Here is a 17,625-nt window from a genome sequence, read left to right on the forward strand (position 1 = left end):
ATGCATGTCTACCAGTTCTCATTCACCCTCTCTTTTAAGCTGACCCCAAACCATGGGGAACAGAAAAATAATGCAGAGAAGAGAATGCAAATGAAGAGGAGCCTAGATATTCTTGGAGCAATTCTTTCCACATTTTTTTCTAGCTGACTTACCCATTTCCCTCAAATGCTCTCCCTGTCATAGAAGACACACTGTATTAGAGAAATCTACCTCTGCCCCTATACTCTGAGATGAGAAAGTTTCATGAGAGGAACACACCGGGGAAAGAAGACATTTTAATTGGTTGTTTATTCAGTGGTAATTGCAGGGCCAATCTTTTCAAGAGATGGTATTCATCTTAGCCCAAAGCAGAAATGTGGGTTGTTGGATCTTCTCCCTGGCTCATATGTGGGGTTTTCTCATTCTTGGGAAGGCTCCATTTCCCAAAAGGAGTTAGAATCCAGGGCAACTAGCCAGGCTACTGGCCCCACTGGCCTTTTTCCTCCCTGTCTCTCTTGTGGGGGAATCCACCAAAAGGAAAAAGTAGCTTTGTTACTAAAAGCTTTCCCTCTGTCAGCTGAGGTCTTTCACCAATGCAGGGTTAAGCTGGGTGTCTCCCAAAGGCATCAGAGGGAAACCTTTGAAGATGGTAGTCTGGGTGGGTCTTTATTATCTCCATCATCTTATCTATAGAAGATGATGTTGTAGTTTTCATCTTTCACCTTAAGCAGTTGATGGAAGAGAAGGCAACCAAGGCAGGAAATTTAGAAGACAGATTGCAGTATAGGGATATTTAACCTCAATGAAGGAAAATTACTTGATAAGGCCCTTTGACTTTCTGTTTTGCATCTGTGAAAAGACTAACAGTTGTAGTTTGGATATGGAATGCACCCCACAGGCTCTAGCATCAACACTTGATTTTCAGCTGGTGGTACTATTTGGGAATTTTTGAGAAGTAAGGAGACTAGGTGAACTAGGATACTTGAAGGTTATACCTGTCCTTGAGTCCTTTCCTGCCTCTCTCTCTTCCTGTTTTCCATGAGCTAAACAACTCTTGACCACCACCTGTCCTCACTGCCCAATGCTCTGCCTAAACAGTGGGTGGCTAAGTAACATGGACTCAACCCTCTAATACTATGAGCTACAAAAAAATCTTTTTGCCCATAAGCTGTTTCTGTCATGTTTTTTGGTGACAGTGATAAGAAAAAGCAACTAACATGTTAGCCTTGTATGTATATTACAAATCTGTGAAATTTATTTAAAAAACAATTTATACCTTCTAGAAAAATCAATCAAACTCTAAACACTGTTTATTAACTTGCATGGACATATTTCACAGAGATGAGCAGAGAGACCCAGTTTTGTGAACAAGTAGCTTTAAATGTCTGAGCCTGATACCTCAGAGACAGGTCAGGACCATGCTAGCACACACACAGGCAATACAGCTTCTCTCTTTTCCTAGCCTTATATTTTGCCCTTCTTGAATTGAAGCTGGCAGTTCCTTTTTGCGTAATTCTCCCAGTCTCAGCTTCCAGTGTCTCTTCACCATTATCCAAACTTCTTTTTCCATTTGCAACCTCACCCATGCTGGATCTCGTGGTTTCCTCACCCAGAAACCCCTGCGTGTTTTCTAGTTAGAGCTTCTCCTTAGTTCTGTTAGCTTCCATCTTTAGTCTCAAAAATATCCTTTCCTGAATTTTAATCATGTAAAATTTCCCTCTTTGGGAAGTCTGGTACTCCTTCCCTGACCACTTGCAACTGGATTTCAGAGACCAGAGAAACCAACCACATCATATGAGTGTTGAGGAGACTAGAGGCACAGTGGGTGACAGACCTAGCTGCAAGTACCCATATAGCCCTATACTAAACCCTCAAGGCACTTATTGGTTAGTGTAGGCTACCTGTGTTACATTAGTTAGTGTTGTGACCAACACTCTAAATTCCTCATTACTAGTGGCTGAAAATGAGGAAACTGACCCTATTTTTAATTATAGTCTTTATCATTCTGTTTTGTGTTTTACTGGTACTGTGAACATCAGTCTCATTCATTAGACTGTGGGCTTCAAACAGTTATGTCCAAAATCATAGTTTCTGTGGCTCTTGAAATCTTCCTTAAAAATACACAGAGAGATATCACTGATTTGGAACTAATGGGCACCTGCACTTTGAATCACATAGAAACAAACCAGAGTGAGCAAGCACAGGGTTCAGTGAAGTGAAGTGATTTGCCTGAGGTTATATGTCACCAAGAAAGAGAAGGACCAAGCCATGGACCTGCCTCTTCTGGTTTATGTACATCTGATCTTGATTTCAGCATCTTTATGTTGGTGAGTGATGTCACCTCTTGCTTCAGGTAGAAACTGCTCCCTTCAAGGATGTATAGCTTAGAAATCTTACCATGGCAGGTACAGCCTGCTGTGTGCTCTGTAGCTTAAGTTCTGTGTCTGGTCAATGAGCTTGTGAACTAGATTGCTGCTATCCAGTTTACAGCCCACTAAAAGCTAAATGCACAAGAAGCAGATATGAATTGAAATGGAAAGAGCTACAGAGTCTTTGCATTTATGAAATGCTTTCCTGAACAAGTTGAGTACCTTCTACTTCTGACTGCAAATATTTTCATAACCTTAAATTACATAAAATGAGAGCAATGTAGAAAGTACCCGAAGTGTTCTCAAACATATTTGACCACAATCACAGGCCCCCATTCCTGCCACATCCTCCATCTTTGCCAAAACCCCACTAATAGCATAAGCAACAGAGTTTTGGATATGGTAACCTATACTGTAATGCCCCTATTGAACTTCAGTACCCTCCCCAAAGCTATTTCTCAGCTGTGGTGTCTGTGTTTCTTTTCTTCCTGCACATCCCTTGCACCTGGATTCCACAGTGAAGGTTGTGGGTCCCCTGGAATGTCTGTTTCAGGGGGCCCAGCCCTGATTGCCAAGGCGCCCAGACTTTAGCCCATTGCCAGAACTGCATTTCAAAGCCATGAGTGCAGTTCTGGAGGGAGATCAAAGCTCTCTCAACTCAACTGTCATTAGAATATTTTCTTTATGCATCTCGCTTGCTGGTTAGTGCCAACAACATATTTCCTAAATACACTGGCCTGAGATGGTACAACTCTGTAATAATCTGAATGAGAGAGCTGTCAGGGCCTGTTTTATTGAAAGACAAGCAAAAGGGAGCCACATTCAAAGTGCAAAACAACAACAAATCCCTTCCATGAAGTCATGGGAATAGGTCTGGGAAAGACCAAGATCCTTCGGTGCAAGGAGCTCAGTACCATGGTACAGCCATTTACCCGGGAGGCAGAAGAGTGGTCAGAGTTATGGCTCCCTGGAAACCCAGGTCAAATCTCATGTGCTCTGATTTCTACTCATATTCCAAAGCGGGTCACCTTCCTCTGTGCATAAGTGAGAGTCTGATTCTCCTGTGCTGCTCCCTGGGCCTTTGATGGGTGCAGGCTGGTCACAGAGGCTGGTGCTGGACATGTGCAGATGACCTCAATTTGTGGAGCGTTTGTCTGAGCTGAGAGTGGGCCAAGCTAAAAACAGTTCTTTTGGGTTAGAAGAAAAGTTAGCACATGGCTATTTTAAGACAGAGACATAGGGATTCGAATCCTTCTTCTGTGAAGTGGCCCTCTGACCTCAGACACGTGGCTCAGTCTCTGACTCTCAAGTTCCTCACCTGTAAAATGGAGATTATAAAATCTGGCGTAGATAGGAGCATCTAAAATTCAGTATGATGGTGCAACAGAAAGTATCTAAAAGACCAGCCAACTCATGCAAAAGCTCCAAGATGTATTGTGCTCTTTTGAACTTGCTAGTGGAGCTAAAGGGAACATGCCTCAGCTCCCCCTGTGTATTATGCTCGCATTCCACCAGTGACCCTGACTCCCATCACTTCAGCAGTGTGTGTATCCTCCTTTTTGCCCCTATTGGTCACCCTGTTTCTCCAACTCACAGAACAGGGCCCAGTTGCAACTTGCCATTTCCAAGGAGCCCCATGGATTCACGAACCACTACTTCACTTTCAGAACACACCAGACCATTTGAAAATGATTATCAAATATAAAGATCAAAGCTGTGCAAGGCAAGTCATCAAAGCATGATAAACCTCAGAATGTTTATTGCGTCCATATTCTTGTTCCAAACAACAAGCTTTCTCCAAGCTGTGACCAGTTCTAAAACCTGAATTTTGTACTTTATCCCAAAAGCCCTAATGATCTGGAATTTATTTTCCTGTTCAGTTTCATCATTATAAATGGCTAAGTTTGCCTCTCTTCTTTAACAAAAGACTCACACACACAGAGAGTTCTTGGAGGGTATATTAAATTCTTGGAATCTTGAATGTTTTCTTTCTGAAATAATAGCTTTTATATGGAAGTTTGACCCCCTAGGCAAGAAAAATATAACAGCAACAAAAATAATTGAAAAACTGGTTAGTCTTTCATTCATTTATTGAACATGACATTCCTTCATTAACTCCTCAATTTCCTCCTTTCTTTCCTGTCTGTCTGCCCTCATTCTTTCTTAATTTCCCAAATTCTGTCTTCTCTATCCATCATTCATTCTTTCATCTGCCATTGAGATACTATCATCTACTGTGGCTAAACTGGTCATAAATATATAGGAAGAGAAACAATTTACACTACAAAAAGCTAGAGATTTTATGAATGAAGTATAATAAGTAGATGATAATAATATTAACAAAAACAACATAATGAGATAATATCATTTAGGATATTTCCGACCTACTAACCCTGTTGATATATATTCAAAAAGATATACTTTTGAAGTTAAAAAAAATGGTTCTCTTCTATGTACCTGTGAAGCAACTGTGACCAGGTGAGGTAACACCACTTTCCTTAGGCCCTTCCACTTATAGTGTCATGATGAGTCAATGATAGGTGCAGTGGGATAGGTGTGGATATTTTGATCAGAGGAGTCATACTGAGTCTTGGGTGGGGGACAGTAGGGAGTTGATCAGAAATTTACATTTTTTAAAGAAATGAGATCAAATTAAGTAGAGATTTATAATCTTTATGAGAAAAAGAAAGCACTCAAAAAGGGGGAAAGATATCATTGTTTATGTCTCTCATATCATAAAAGGTACCTGAGTAGTACCTTTATAGGTACTACTATATAAGTAAGAATTACAATAGTATAAAAGACTCTGCTTCCATGATGAACACATTTTATTCAGAACACATAGCTTCTATTTTTCTCATTTGGCTTTTTGAAAATGGCCTTTAGAAACCACTTGGATAGAAGACAAGAGCAGGAACACCTGGTTCTTAAACAGCTCAGCTACACATATTTGATTAATATGAGTCATACCTCAGGACTCAGATCTATCCCACCATTTCTGGAAGCCAAGCTGTGCTCCCTCAGCACCCAAGTCTTCTTCATATCTGCACTTATCCACATAGCTACCTACTTGTAGGAAATTTCAACATAGGTTCATGTCTGTCTTTGTGTACTGTTAAGTGTTGTATATTGATGACTCAACACTGCTCACAGGAGGTAAATGGACATGCACACACACATATAAACAGTCCTCCCCCTAGTCTTTGCTTATTGTTAGGCAATATTTCCTTTGACAGTCCCAGGAGACCAGAGTTTTCTAATTTTCAGAGAAGTCCTTAAGGTATGAAGCATCCCTGGCTACATAAGAAAACACAATACCTTGAAGCATAGTAATATGTTTTAAAAGTGCCATTACAGGAATATGACAATTTGTGTCAGACTACTGCTTTCACAACAAAATCATGGAGATCTAAGACCCACAGCTTTCTTTTCCCACCATCTAACTTCCCTTCTGTAGAACTCAAACCACAATTGATAAATAGTACAGTTGACCACATTGTAAGAAATATGCAGAACTCACTAATGGCCTTGGGGTTTATCTTTCTCATTGAAATACAATTAAACAAAGACAAATCACATGTGTTTCACAAGTTGTAGTAGCAGTGATGTTTTAGGTACAAAAGGTTGGTCAGAGACTTTGGCTCTCTGTGCTTGCCGTATAGCAGATGGAATGGCTAGCTAAATAACACTGAATTTAGGAAAGATAAATCAAGAATTACATCATCACCAATAATTGTCAATATGGCAGCATCTGGAATTTATTCTGGACCACAGTTCCATATGAATCACATAATCTTAGGCAAATAACAAATGTATTTTAAGTGAGAACAATGCAATCACAACAGTAGGTGTAGATCTCTCTGGGTGACCTTTAAGAAACCTAATAACTTCTCCAGATTTTGCCTTTCCTGGGGATAAAGCAGAGATGGCTTTCACAGGGTCACGTGTCAATAGAGTTCAAGCTCAGAGAAAGGGTACTGGAAAAATGACAGTGTATGTCAAGGTGTTTGAAAATACCATTAAATTCAAATTGATTTTTGGAAAGAGGATGCAACATTTAGGATTTGAGAGGAAATGAAATAGAAGATATGTACACTTCCCAGGTGTCACTGTTGGGGCCCAAGGGAGGTTAACAGGGTTTTCAACATGTCATCTAGCATAACTTCCCTCGCTGCTTTATTGAACACATTGTACCCAATTAGACATAGGAGCTGAGAAATCTTTTGAAAGTAGGAACTGTCTCATTTCTCTAGTTAGATCAATGTCCACGTATGACTTTATCTTAGCTTTTGAAGACATCAAATCCTTCATTTTTACCCTTCATTTTTATCCTACCCTAATCAGCTCTGTCTCTAAGAACCAGAATTGCAAAACCTAATTTGTGAATGTCTCAGTCTAACTAAGAGTAGACTTTAAAATTTGTCATCTTGCACACAAAGAACTTTAAGTAAGAGTGAAGAAGTGTCCGACTTTATGCTGGCCACTGTGTTCCTGGAAGAATCTAGTTTCCTCCTTCTTTGTGTATTGCCAAGCCACAGGCAAACTGTGTTTTTCTACATGGAACTTTCTTGGGAAAAGACTTCCCACCCTCCATAAGATGCTGAGACACTTCATGCCTCTGCGGTGATACAGTGAACATTGACCTCCATGGCCATATAAATAGTTCAGTTGTCAGAAGTCAAGTTCAAGGCTAAAGGGCTGCGGTTGACTGTCTGAGATGACAAAAGGCTGGAATCATAAACATCAGAAACTTAAAATGGAGACAGTGTTCTCTCTGCTGTTTTACCAGCAGACCACTAAAATAACCTAGAACACAGAAAAGAGAAAGACACAGAAAAGAGATGCAGAGGGTGAAGGAAACAACAAGGACAGGCAAGCTTGTGCCACTTATGCAAACAAATCTACAAGGGAAAGGCCTCTGTTTACACATTAGTTCACCAGTTTGGTGTTTACAGAAAGTGACAGCAGAGGTGTGGAGGTTCCCTCTAAGGTGGCAGGAAATGACCAGGGGTGAGTTTAAAGGATCAAGCTGAGTTGCCATCAATTCAGGAAAGTGCCCTCTAAAATGAAATACACTGTTGTCCAACCTTCCCTCACAGCCTCGTTGGCTGTGCTTCCTAACTGGAAGGGAATTTGATCAAGTTCTGAGGCTGTCATGAGCTGTCAGTGTCACCAGTGGATGGAGAAAGGGAAATGAGAGTGCTGAGTGTGCCAAAGTTAGAATGGAAAATCCCCAATAGTCGCCTAGTGTAGTGGGGCCTTGGAAAGGACACCCGGGATACCTCTCTGTCCAGAGAACGTAGGCAGGAATGCACACTGATTCTAGGAAAGGGGTGACAGAAGGAGCCCCTCAGATCCTGGCCTATTGGGAAGCTTCCCAGTGTTTGGCTACTTGTGGACAGGAGGCAACATGCTGGGAATGATTCTGACTATATGAGGGACACCTTTCTGGCCTCCAGTTCCTTAACTCCATAATGTTCAGTGGGCCTCAAACTGGACCCCAGACATGCCTTTTTTCCTTGTTAGAAGTGTCCAATCATAGTGTGGTACACTGCTTATCTCTCCAGAAGTAAAATACATTACCATTTAGCATAGGGCTTTTAGAATTTAAAGACGAAGTCTAAAAATATATGGAACTCATAGCAACTAAAATCAAAGGGTATCAGTAATGGATTCAAAAGTTTCTGACTCTTATCCCAGCCTTGAAGGTCTAGTAAGAGGTTTCAGACTTGAGAAGCAGGTGAGAATGTGGAATATGAAGGGAAGCCATCAGAAGATGTCCCAGCAAAGGGAAATCCCCAAACAAAACAGGCAAAATCATTGTCATTTGCAGAGTGCATGCCATGTCAGGTGCTCCTCCAAAAGGTGAATCATATCCTATGGCACTTCATCAAATCTAATCCACTCCGTGAAGCAGACTGCCAGTTCCATCACTGGTTTCACAGAGGGCAACTACACAGACCTATTACTGTTTCAATTGGCTTGGTGACAGTACACTTTAAATGTGCTTGGTCTCCCAGACTTGCAGTGGGGAACTGTGCTGTTTTACATAACTCACTGTTTTGAGATCACTGCTAGCCTCATGTTTTTAGAGCCCTGGATAGAAATTGTTAATTCCAGTTTTTCTCCTGTATCCTGATTTCAATGATGAACATGACATATACAGTGTTCGAAGGTGGAAACTCTGACTGAAGGTTAATTTTATTCAGTGAAAAAACTCGAAGAAAACCCAAAACTAAAGAAAATTACACCAGGCACACAAACTGTGCCTGCTCATGTTCATCATGCTTCAACATTAAAGTACGCATGATTGAAACATCTAGGGATTTCCACCAAACTGGCCTGTGCCTCCTTGTGACCACTGCCAGCACTTCGTGGGATGGTTTATGAGGCAATATGTCTTCTAATACAGCTAGACATTTGGGATAATTGTCAAACAAACTAGTGTACAAACTCAATAAGTTTGGTATAAGTGATGTGGTCTTCCTAGAACAGCACCAGTTCTGGGGCTGGTCCTTAGAAGGAAGTATTTTAAGAATGAAAGTAATCTGGGTAAATGCTCACAATCTGTATACTGCAGTTAGTTCCAGTCTTTGTTACGAGCTTGTAGGAATGCAGTCTCTGAACTAAGTGCTGACAGGAAGGCAGTAGTGTCTATGTGTGCATGGAATGACTGGGGAGAACATCTCTAATAACTACTATGTTCCAGACTCTAAAGCAAGTGTTTCACACCGGTGACTTTATTTATGTTTTATGACATGCCCAGGACAGCTGTTATCACCCAATTTTAACAGATGAGAAACCCACAACTCTTACGGAACAGTGAGCCAAGGTCAAACAGCTAGTACAGAGTAGAGCCAAGATTCAAACCCTGGTCAGACTCCAACATGCATATTTTTCCACTACACCAGCCCTGACTCCTGTTATTGATGTAATGAATATTAGTCACGTTAAATAAACCCTGATTTTCTGATTATAAGATTCCAAGCAATTTCTCTTAGAGGATTACTGGAAAAGAATGAACAAAGTTACTGAACAAAGAAAGAAAGATAGAAAGAAAGAGAGAGAGAGAGAGAGAGAGAGAGAGAGAGAGAGAAAGGAAGAAAGAAAGAAAGAAAGAAAGAAAGAAAGAAAGAAAGAAAGAAAGAAAGAAAGAAAACAATGCCCCTTTTCATCTGCAAACTGATTAACTTCCCAGGATGCTTTGTGATATTACTTTAACGTGACCCTCATGACCACATAAATAAAATGTGTGCCATCAGATATTAATTCCTTTCAGTAGATGTGAAAATGGAGACTCAGAGTTTAAGAGACTGGCCCAAGATTGTACAGCTAAGAAACTGACCAGCCAAAGGCACACTGTGTTTCCTCTGAATTTTTATTTCTTCCTAAGTCATGCTGATTCTTTGACATGTACACTGAGGAACAAATGACAGAATCTATATGCTTGGAGTCCCAAAAAGGCTTACCCCTTCCTTGCTCTCTGTCAAGTAGTCCTTAGTAGCTTTACCCACACAATTTGTCCCAGAGAGGTCTTTCGTGTCACTGATAAGCCTGTCCATACTTTAAACCTCTTTTGCTCTTGCCACACCTTCAAGATTTCTCTAACTTCTCAAAACTACAGTGGTTCTTCCTTTTCTCAGAAATCATGGGAACTTACAGTCTTTGTGTTTTTCAACTGGAAATTAGTCCTCTGCCTTCTTGTCTATCTCTGGAATGACTGTAACAAAAATGCCATTAAATAAGACTCCTGTAAAGACAAGAGAGTCTATCTTGAAACCCTGAAAGATTCATCTTTGTGCTCTGGATATTAAAGATGTCTTAACAAAATATGAATAATGGGTGAGAAAATCAGTATGCTAAATATAACATTTTCATGTCCCTAGGCATCAACTTCTAAGACATTGGTAGTTGGGAGCTGAGGCACTAAAATGGCATGGGAATAGGAAGTAGTAAGGGGAGGTTCTTAGTCTCAGCTCAGGCCTTTGCTTCTGGTAAGGATGGGCTATGTCTGCCTTCCTTGACAGCTTGAACTCCTCATGCTGAATAAGAAGGAACCACAACTAGAGACCCTCTCCTGTCTTTAAGCTCTGAGTCTTTGATTCCCTAACAAATATTTCAACATGAGGGCATCTAAAAAGTTAGAAGGACAAGTAGAAGCTATTGTAGAGGACTCAAAGAGGTGACTTTAAAGACTTGGCTTTTCTTATGAGATCTCCAGCCATGTTGACTTGACTTTGAAAGCCAACAAAGATCCAGAATGCCTGAGTTATATTTAGTAACAATAAAAATGAGGAGAAAGCAAAGAAGGGGCAAAGGAGATAGTTTATCCAGTAACATACATATTTTGAGGATTAAATCCACAGAATTAAAAAAATCTGAGCATGGTAGTATGTTCTTGTCATCCAATCAATGAGGAGGAAGAGACAGGTGAATCTCTGCATCTCACAGACAAACCCATCTAGACTACTTAGTGAGTTCCAGGAGAGGGTGAGACTTTGTCTCAAAAAAGAAAAAGTAGATGTCACCTGAAGAATGACACCTGAAGCTGTCCACTGCCCTTCTCATGCTGTGTATCTTCAAACACATGTGAATTCACAGACACACACCAAAAAAGAATCAAATACACACACCACACATCACACTACACACATACACACAAGCACCGCATACATGTGCATACTCCATATACACACAACACTACACCTGCACACACATTAACACACCCCGATACAAACCACACACACACAGACACACAGACACACACACACACACACACACACACACACACACACACACACACACACACACACACACACACACACACACACGAAAACAAAGAAACATTTCCCTTTGAGCCAATAGTGACAAGATGTTTGTTTGCTTTAACCCATTTAGTCCAGGTAAATAGATATATCCATAGATGCTGGAGTATTTCACCTGATGAAGGCATCGTCTGTGAGCTGGGGGTAAGGTGAGGAGATTGGAAGTTCCAAGGGAACTGATAAGTTTACTAACCAACATCTCCCAGGGACACAACTACAGGACTCAATGTTGGTTGCCTTCCTGGCTTATCTCCACCCTGGGAAGAATGATTGAAGTTTACTTGTAATGCCTATCTCTAATTGATCATATAGAAAGGCTATCCATACATAGACAGAATAGACAATACCACCATGGTACTGTGGGGTCTTCCCTCATAATAGTAAACTCAGAATAATTGCTGGTCAGTCTTACCAGGTAGGCAGTGCCCAAACGTCAGTTATTGGCTGGAAAGAAGCAAAGATATATTGTTACAGGAAGAAAAGAATGGAAGTGAAAAGGAAAATAAAGGGATGATGAGTAAGAATGGAAGAAGGGAGGATAATACTGGATTATAAAGTTCTCTGTGAGAAAAACAGAAACTTCCTCGATTCACTATTTGGATAGAAACCATCAGTACATGGTCTCCTTATTTGCCATGTCTTCTTTTTCCAGTGGCCTTCTTCTTACTGATTCTGCCTGTGCCATATCCTCAGCATAGTCTGGCTTTCTCTCTGTTCTGGACATACTGTCTGCTCATTGAGATGTCACCAGTTGTTCTGTGCCCCAGGGAAGCAGGCCTCCATGGGTTGCATGAGTAAGTTGGGAGAGGAAGGCAGCATAGATTTTATTTCTCTAGTTTGCTTCTCTGGTCACAAGGCTGCTTTCTTTTGCTAAATCTCACAGCAAGATCTGGAAAACCCTATTCATGCAGCCACAGTTTGTAGGTATCATCTTATCCTTATAGATGAAAGGTGAAAAATCTCTGCCCATATTTGATAACTCAGGAGTTAAGAGCTAAGGTTGTTTGTTTCCTCAAATACTGTACACAGCATTGCAAATAGTTGTTGCCTCAAAACCACCCATCCTTAAACCATCCTAATTATTCTGTTTGAATCTGCCATCTGTTTCCTACCATGACCCTGACTGGTACCTCTCAAGAGAATGGCTATTCCTGGATGCTTGATGAAATCATGGTTTTCTAGCTATCTGTCTCATTTTTCCTACACAGGATAATTCTCTGTATTTTAAGTCCACATGCCATATGGGATGCTTGTATATGACTTTCCCATGAGGGGTGTGTCCTCTGATAATGAGGGACATCTTCAGCTGGTGAAAAACAAACAGACAGACAGACAGAAGAGACACCCAACAAATGACTGTTAGACCAAAGAGAAACAGTTTCATGTGGTTCCCAACATGACTTGAAATAAGACATCAGGAAAATGTTGGACTATTCAGGATTTACTTCAATACAAGCCAGGTCACCTTCTCTGTCATGGTTGCAATCTCAGCCTGCACATGGTTATCAGCGCCAATTTACACAACTGTGCTGATGGGAAATCAACTCTTCTGCAAGTTAGGCCTCCACTAAAAGGATCATGCCTACTGGAGATGACATCATTTCATTTCCAAGCAGCTCCTGGTAACATTCTGTTCTAGCCATTGCTTCAAAACAACATAGACTATTTCTGCTCCCTTTGGCACAGAGTAGGCCTGCATGGAATTTGAAGGACAGGTATTATGGTCATACTGTTCTGGCCATATGAAAATGCTCCCCTAAAGACCAAGTGGCTTACATTGGTTATATTACACATTTCCTCACCCTCACTATCCCAGTCTCCTTTTTCAACATCCTTAGTAGGCTTTCATTATCATTGTGTCTTACTGTGAAAACACAATGTCAATGCACCACTGATTACTTTAATGCAGCCAGAGAAGCAAAAAGCTACCTTTCAACTCACTTGCAAACTCATCATCCAATTACTTTTTAGCCCCAAGCTCTAGAGAATGGCAAGAAGGTTATAATGACAGAATGGGAGATGGCAGGTGGTATATCTTGGTGCTCATGAAAGAACCCTCTGGGAGATGCTGAGAAGCTTGCTCAGGTATCATGAGTCCGTCTTCCTAGTCATCATTACTAATGAAAGGACCCCAAGCCTTGGCCATTTTCCTTTTCTGGAGCTTTCAGGGATTGGGCTCAGCAAACTTCTGAGGATGCTACCAAGTCCGATAATGATACCATTTTGATGTCCTCTATAGCCACTTTATTGTAACTAAGTGAATTTCTATAACATATACATTCCTGAGATCACATACCAAAGGAACCAAAGGCTTTAAGAATTACAATCTGTCCGAAGCTCATACTTCTCTGATAAAGACTGACAATGTTATGAGATTTATTACTGGATATTTTTATTTTTTACATAAGAAGAAATGAAGGAAATGCTAAACAAATGGTCTGCATGATGAACCACTGCCAGCCAAGGTGACATGGAACCCAAAGTACAGAAATAAAATGCTATTACTTGGAAACTGTCAGACATCTCTGTCACTGCCCTATCATTTGAGAGGCATTTTCACTATCATACTCAAGTCATGATTGCTGCACAGGTATTAGTTTGTACCCTATTTGGAATAATCTTCCATTTTGCGACAGATTGATAAAGTGATTTAAAGCTAGCTTCCATGGTGCCAAAAGGCATTATAGATGGTAGAAGGAAAATTCTTCAACAATGTTACCTAGTTGTGATCTCCGTGAGCTACCAGTGTGGCAAGATAATGACCATGGGTGTGTAACAGTGGTATGGATGTTATGGGAACAATCAACTGCTTTCTGATTAGATTTAAAGCCCATTCTATAGGCTAAAATGCTAGACTGGTGTTATAACCCCTGGCCAAGTACTCATGGCTGTGGAGTTTATAGGTCACAGAGATGAACCTACAATTACTATTTTGCTAAATGGACATAGTATCAAGCTGTCCTCAAATCTGTATCTCTCTACCCTTATATTTGTGCAGCTCTAGAAAACTCATCACAGAATTTTCTTTGTACATTGGAAGAGACTTAACTTATAAACTCATAATTGGCCAGAGTACAAATAATTGTCTATGGATGGCTCACAAGCCCTGCTTAAAGTTGAGGGATCATCATGAAGAGGAAGGGAAGATATTAAGAGCCAGAAGTCAAGAAAGAACAGAATGAACCTGTCTTCTGAATATGACAGAACTTGTAGTAGCTATGGTTGCCTGTTTGTGTGTGGGATCCGGGGGCATGAACCATCACCCCTAGGTGAGGAGCCATTAACAGTTGATTAAATTCAGAGGAGGGGGGAGATAGTTTTCTTTAAGGGTAGGGCTCTTGTTAGGTTAACCACATTCCAGTGAATGACAGCAAATCCATGATTACATGGCGAGCACAAACTGGACTCCATAGGATGGACATATATATATATATATATATATATATATATATATATATATATACACACACACACACACACACACACACACACACACACAAATAAAATAAATTTAATTTTTGAAATAATCAGCAATAGAAAAGCCGTAATAATACACATACAGAAATAGAGATAGGTGAAAAAGAAAAGACAAAAGTAGGAGAAGGAAGAGGAGGGAGAGAAGGATTTATCTATATCTATATCTATCTATATGTATATACACATATATATACATATATGTATATATTTAGAGAGACAGAGAGAGAGAGAGAGAGAGAGAGAGAGAGAGACTGAGAGAGAGAGAAACTGAGAAAGAGATAGACAGAGAGAAGAGAAGAGAGAGAATATATCCTGGATGAGATTTTTTTAGGTAGTTCTTCCTTAAACTCACCTAAACAACATCAACCTGAGTTTCATAGTTTCTGCTCCAATTGTTTCCCTGATTTTAATGCTTTATTCTTTCTCCCCCTTCTTCTTTTCTCTTCTCTCCCTCCTCCCTTTTATTTGTCCAAAGTCACATAGTATTTCTCTGAAACCTTCCACAGGTTTCTCTCTGAACCCAGGAGAGCTGATTCAGCCAGAACCCAATAACCCCAACTTAGTCACGATGACACAGGGCCTGGTGGGGCTCACCCTGTGCACAAAGATTTCTCAGCCAGCAAACAAGCAAACCCTGGCTTGAGTGGTCACACTGCTGGCACATGGCTGTGCACAGACATTTGGAGCATCCAGTCTCGTGATGAAAAAAAAGGAGGCCTTTGGAATCTGCTAGTGTTGCCTGCTGATTTTGATCTATCTGGAACCTGAGGCTCCTTTGGTCTCTGGACACCAGTGTGGGACACTGAAAAGGACAGTTGCCTTTGGTTCTGACTCAGTTATAACCATCAGACTTTGCCCCAAGCTTTGTAAAACTACCTTGCCTATCACCCCTGCCTTTTAATGGTACCCAGTTGTTCCTTAGCTTTAAAGATAGTCCCATTCAATAGTTTTAGAGTTAAAAAGCCTAGGTTTTTAAATCTTCCACACATTATCATGACGACTTTAAATGTATCCCTTCACCTTTCTGAATCTGAAATTTCTTTACATAAAACAAGGTTGGGGTACCTTCCTCCTCAATCATTGGCAGAAGCTAAATAAATATTTGTCACTTGAATCAGAAAATGGTTGATTGAATAGACATGTGGCTGACTTTCAGCTATCCTCACTCTTCTTCCTACTGAGTCTGCTTTTGAACATAGGCATTTCATGTAAGCCTGGCTTAGTAGAACACTCTACACTGATCAAAGAAAACCTATGTTTCCCACTTGCCTAATGACTTTACTGAATCACTCATACTGTACTCTGTAGATTTTCCATCACTCAAATGAACACACTAGCTTCCATCTTATCACCTTTGTCAAGTTCTTCCAGGGCTCAATATGAGTAGAAATGACCAGAATGTACTAGCCATACACTAAATCTCCCCAAGTCTGTAGCTAGTGAGAGCGCTTCGCATACCAGCAGGGTGAGCTGCCACGCTCTCTGAGTTGCTTCCAGGCAGGACATTTTCCTCATTTCTCTGCACATAGGTATTTTGCCTATGCAAGGAAGGCCCTTGCTCTTTTGAGAGAGACAGAGAAGTGTCAGCAGAAAACCTGCCGATGTCGGCAAATGTGCTGAAGCCATCAGCAAGTCCAGGGTCCTGTGCGGTGGACAGAATGGAAAAGTTTCCCATGAACCTGAGAAAAACAGGAAGCTGGTTGTTGGCCCTTTCCCTGACTTCAAACTGAAGGTCCCACGTGAAATGCAAGTCATCCTTTGGTTTTGTGACGCATGCTGGGATTGCAGGTTATAGTAAGAAACCAGGGCATACTCAAAGGAGTTCTTGGGGAGCAAACCTTTCTTCCTCCTTTTTTAGGAATAATACAAGGAAAATTACCTCTTCCTGAGGTAATTTTGTTTCTTCCCCAATCCAGTCTCTGGTTGATTCAAAATTATAACTATTTCTTGTATAAACACACACACACACACACACACACACAGGTGTGTGTGTTCACAAGCAGAAAACAGAGGATAATGTCTCCTGCTCCATCAGCCACCCCCTTGTTTTCTGACACACTGCCCCTCACTAAACCAGAAACTTACCATTTCACTAGGTTGCCTGGCTAGAGAGACCCCAGGATTTGCTTGTCTCTCTCCTCTCAGGCAAGGATTATAAGCATGTAAAATTGTGTGACATCTACATGAGTCCTGGGGATTTGAACTCAGGGCATTCTGCTTTCAAAGCAAGTACACTTATCCATCAAGCCACCTCTCTAGTACCCTCTATATTCTTTTTGTTGTTGCTAAAATAATATTGTTTTATATATTTAATGTTTAAAACATACTGTGATGGGTACAAGTACATAGAAGTTACCACAGTGAAAATAACAAATGTATCTATTATCTCAGGGAGCTACCTTTTTGTTGTGGCTTGAAAAACTACAAATTGTTTTTTTAGCATGAATACTAAGTACAGTACATATTTATTATTCATAGTTCTCAAATTGAATGTTATAGTTCTGGAGTCCCTCAGGTGTACTTCCCATTCTGCCTGCTTTTGAAGACCTTGGTGAAATTCCACCTGTCCTGAAGAACTCTCCAGGGTGTATCAAAGGCTCCAGACTCATGCATGGTACTCCCCAGATACAGCTCCCCCTTTCCTTAGATAAATATACTATTGAGAGCTGGTAATGTGCTGGCCACTAATGGAAAGATGGCATATTCTTTGTCTTCTCTCTGACCTCTGCAAACTTGAAAAGTCATCATTTTGATTTTACAGATGTAGAAAGAGCCTCTAAGGAGACACAAAATGAAGAAATGGTAGTGCTGGGATCTGAACCCAAGGTGTTTGTTCCTAAATGACCTTAGATATACCAGCTCAGTACCACAAAAGTAGCCCAGACCATGGAAGATTTCTGTTATCATTTTGTCCAACATGACAGCCATAAAACTATGTAGCAACTGAGTAACAAAAAATGACTTTTAAAGTTTTA

At 40.6% G+C, this 17,625-nt stretch overlaps 1 protein-coding gene across 1 annotated transcript in view; it reads right to left on the minus strand.

Moving 5' to 3' along the window:
* The window catches only part of Pappa (pappalysin 1), a 244,114-nt gene that overhangs the window by 190,183 nt on the left and 36,306 nt on the right, over positions 1–17,625 (minus strand).

This window comes from Cricetulus griseus, chromosome 2 (genome assembly GCF_003668045.3).
Source record: "Cricetulus griseus strain 17A/GY chromosome 2, alternate assembly CriGri-PICRH-1.0, whole genome shotgun sequence".
Lineage (NCBI taxonomy): Eukaryota > Metazoa > Chordata > Mammalia > Rodentia > Cricetidae > Cricetulus > Cricetulus griseus.